The 4,750-nt window shown below is 35.6% G+C and overlaps 1 protein-coding gene across 5 annotated transcripts in view; it reads left to right on the top strand.

Annotated features, from left to right (window-relative positions):
* Positions 1-4,750, top strand: part of LOC106876396 (uncharacterized) — a 206,092-nt gene that overhangs the window by 125,144 nt on the left and 76,198 nt on the right. The gene's annotated exons all lie outside the window — the stretch shown is intronic.

Below are 4,750 nucleotides of genomic sequence, written 5' to 3' on the forward strand. Positions count from 1 at the left end.
CCCCCACTGTGATTCTAATAGCTTTTGAGGCTATGATAGAAGAGTTTGAGGACTGACTGTCCTTGGAATCTTCTTATGCAGATGACCTGTGACCTGGTTCCCATAGCTGAATATCTTTTACTTGGAACCATGGTTATGAGTACAAAAGTTTAAAGATCAACGGAGTGAATACCAAAGTGCTAATTATCAAATGAGAGCATGATATTCTGGTACTGCCTTGGAGTTGGCCTTGTTTTTATAATAAGAAAAGCATATGTACAGAGTCAATGCATGATGCTTAGAACAAATAATGTGTACATAGAAAGTGCAGTGAAATCTCTGCCAGACTAAGAGAGACTCAAAACTTCTATTATGATAAATGTACAGGAGTAGTACAAGTATCGATGAAAGGAAATATAAAATTCTACAGATTGTTTCTTAAATATAGTTGACAGTTTGTGTTACTTTGGTACATACATAATAATATGGTTAGGAAGTTTGCTTTACAGCTACTTAGTTCTGGATTTGACCCCAGTGTGCAGCATCTTGGGCAAGGGTCTTGTGCTGTAGTTATGGGATGAAAAACATCTTGTGAGTGGAATTTTAGTACTTGATAACTGTATATTATGTTCACACTGGTCCAAAAACTACTGTTGTGTCTTTTTATGTCCCCTAACTTAGCAGTCCGTTAGGTATCAACAAAATAAATGCTGGGATTGATATAATAGACTAAATCCTTGAAGGTGGTGCCCAAGCATGGTCACAGTTCAGTGACTGAAACCATCTTTGCCACCTGTAATAAGATTTGACTAAATCTGTTGGTTGATTAACAATATTAATTGAATTATGCAAAAGGGAGAGAAATATTTTTCCTTGAAAAAAAAAATCTATATTTGTGTGTAATTTTGTAGATGTGTGTGTATAGATCTGTGAGCATGTGCACACACACACACACACACATATATACTAACCACTAGACCACATAGGAGGTCACCCATATGTATGGGTGTGTGTTTGTTTTTATGTTCAGTTTTAATAAAAGCAATTTTACACTAATCTGATCAGTTCTTATATACCTTTAAAGAGTACAAGTTTATTATTCTTAAGTAATAATGTTGTTGACAGTGAATTCGAAGTTTCAACCAGTTAAGTCATGGCTGGCAGTCCAATGATTGCTCAACCGGCACACAGAGATTTTGGTAGCATACTCTTTGTGTTGAGGCTGTTTATAAAAAGTCAAAATATATAAAATGCATAGACACACACACACACACACACACACACACACACACACACACACACGTGCACACACATACATGCATGCATACATACATACATACATACATATATATGTATGCAAGAGAAACTGTCAATATTGTTTCATAAAACAAATGTTATGTTTTAAATATAGAATGCTGTTTTCTGTACCATGCAGAACATGTTGAAAATATAAAAATGGTGAGGTGGAGAGAATATATATAAATAACACCTAAATATATACCTTTCATAAGAAAACATTTCACTCTATACATACAAATACAGTCTGTTTATTTTTATTAGTTTTTTATTAGATCCTTATCCTACCATGTTTGCTATACTGCCAGCAATATTTTTATTAAATCTGTGATTGTCAGTGTAAAACATAGGAAATATGGGCATTTTTTCCATTATATGGTGCTTTATTTTTCTCATTTTACCCACAATGCAGTGCAGCATATGCTACTGGTGAGAAAGGCTGCCTTGCAATTTTACAACCTGTTGAACTGCCAATTTAAGATCTGGCTTCAGAATCAGGGATGTTTCTCCATTGTATTACTACCTCCCTTTCCCTTCCTCATATGCTTGCTGTATGAATAAAACCTAAAGCCAGCAAACTGCTAGCTGCAAGATTGCCTTGCTTTCAGATCCCATCTAAATCAATGGCAGCCATATTTATACAACAGCAATGACGGTGCCCCCCTTTTTTTTTTACTCCTCCTCCTCTTTATATAGCAAATCAATTACAATAGAAATTAGGTGTTTTTCTATCATCTTATCCTTTAAATTTCACGTTCAAGTGATGCCTTTTCTACCTCAAAATTTCTTTATTCTAAAACAATTCATTTTGTTAATGCCTTAATGAAATAACGTTAAAAAATAAACCTCGATAAAGCAAACATTAAAACAAGAAAAAAAAAAAATCCTACTGGAGTCAAACTTTATCTTTTATTGTTTTTAGAGGTTATTAAATTAAGTACTAGTTCTATACTGGGATTTATTAAACCCATTATGCTCTTGACTTCAAATGTGCCAATACTGGATGCTAGAAACCATTATAAATTGGCACTCATTGACATACAACACCAGAAGGAAAGGATTATACTGATGTTATAAACTATAAGAAATTTAATTTATCTTCTATACTTATGAATGCTTTCTCTATATTCTCCCTGCTATTTTATTTAATTCACTGCCTAATATTTCAAACACTGATAACATCAAGTCAACCTCAATGTAGCCTAAATTCTGTTTTGTGCTTTCTGTCAATGTTTTTATTAATGGTTTACATCAGTGTTTCTCAATCATTGTTTACATATGGACCCATTTGATTCCTAATTAACTCTACTGGACTCTCATATCCATTCCATGTTTAAAAAAGAATCATATTATATTTTTATAATTATATATTATTAGGAATTGTGTAAATAAAAAAAAAAACTGATAAAATATTTTGTTCATTGTAGAAGTATAAGCAATTTATTGCACATAAATTTTAACAACCCCCAAAGGTCATATGGACTCTGGTTGAGAACGAGTGGCTTAAAGAGAGGAGAAAGGTCAGTACCCATAACCTTTTCACAGACCTCTAAAACTTGTAAGAGGAAGTTATCTTCAGATTGGCGATGTGGACCTATTACTTGGAATAGTGTGCACATTAGTAAAGGCACCCAAGGGCCAGAAGCTGGTGTCAAATTGGGTGATGGATTAAGAGTTCCACCCAAGGAGAGGATCACTGATGAACTTCTGTGTAGTGTTTCTCAAATTTCACTCAGAAAATATTCTGCTCAATACCACAAATTTGTTTGTCAGTTGTTTGACCTTAACCAGTTGCGCATGTCCCTTAGTGGCTGACAATATGTGCATCTCTGATCATGAGTAGAAGTAGCAGGGGAGCATCATAGCAATGTGTTAAGAGAAATTCTTTGAGGTTTGGATAATTCACCTTTGGAAGCATGGGTGTTTTGTTTAACATCCTTAAACAACCCTCAACCCTTATTCAGGGACCTGTTGAGTGGGATGGGCTACTCGACCTGACTAAAATTCTAACTGGATGCCACCTGCAAGGTCATGGGCTGTTTATATTGATATGAGATCACCATGTCATTCACATATGGTTGTGATGCATGTGCCTGATGTCCCCTTATCAAACGGGTAGTCATGATGGGTATACTGGGTTTCATATATTTAACCCAGTGTCACTTTGAAGGCATGCACTACTCTCTCACTCAATAATAATAATAACAACAATAATAATTCTTTATGATTTTGTGGCACAAAACTAGTAATTTTAGGAGAAGGGGATTAGTCAATTACATCAGCCCCTGTGCTCAACTAGTATTTATTTTATCAATCCTGAAAGGACAAACAGCAAAGTTGACCTCAATGCCATCTGAACACTCAAGGTAAAGAACTGGAATAAATGCTGCAAAGCATTTTGTCTGGCACAGTTAACAATTATCTTCTTTCAAGATCAGAAATTTTGTGGGGTTGAGATGGAAACTGTCACATCATCTCCAGTACATGCTTGATTTATATTAATTCATCAACCTGGAAGGAAGAAAGGGGGAAAAAAAACCCGAGCCAAATAAATTTAGACTCCAAATCATAAACAGAAGTTTTTAAACACCTGTAATAGGTTTTATTCCTCTCTCTTCTCCTCTCTTCCTTCTTTTCACACTTTACATTAGTTTGGATCCATTGCCCTGAGTGACATTTCAGTGAACATCAACCGACCGCAGTTTCCTTTCATTGGAGGAGGCGGGGAGAGGAAAGTGAAAGTTGGGTGGGGGTGGGGCAGCAGTACCAGAAAGCTCCTCGTTTCCTTGTAAAAGGTGGCAAAACTTTTGAATGAAACATTTCGTATTTGATACAATTTCAGTACACACACACCCACACCCACAAATATATTTACATAAAGTGTATATATACACACACGACTGTGGGTGTATATGTTTGTATATACGTATGCATATGTATATTTGTGCCATTTATACATTAATCGTATGTCTTATAGAAATGTAAAATTATGAAATCACTTCCCTTAAGCTTCCCATATGTAATCCTGGTGCCTTAATTTTCTGAGACTGTTTCCACTGATGATTGTGATGTGTGTGTGTGTGTGTGTGTGTGAGCTCAAGGAAGGGTGAAGGAAACTACGTATATAAAAATAGAGAACATGATGATGATGTTGATGATGGTAGTGATGCCAGCGGGAGTGGTGAAGGCGAGAGTAATTAGTGGCAGTGAAAGAATTACTTTATTATTATGATAATGATGATGATGGCGGTGGTGGTGGTGCTGCTGGGTGGGTGGGATGTCTTTAGTGTTGGTAGTGGTATCAGTGGTGGCGGCCATGGTGGAGGTTATGGGAATTGAAATTCTTATTTATTTCTTTGTTTTTATTTATTTATTTATTTATTTTGTCTGTAACAGTGTGGGAACAAACATCAGGTCGTGTATATTTGTGTGTGTGTGTGTGTGTGTGTGTATGTATGCTTCTATGTATGTGTGA

The sequence above is a fragment of the Octopus bimaculoides genome, chromosome 14 (genome assembly GCF_001194135.2).
Source record: "Octopus bimaculoides isolate UCB-OBI-ISO-001 chromosome 14, ASM119413v2, whole genome shotgun sequence".
NCBI classification, from domain to species: domain Eukaryota; kingdom Metazoa; phylum Mollusca; class Cephalopoda; order Octopoda; family Octopodidae; genus Octopus; species Octopus bimaculoides.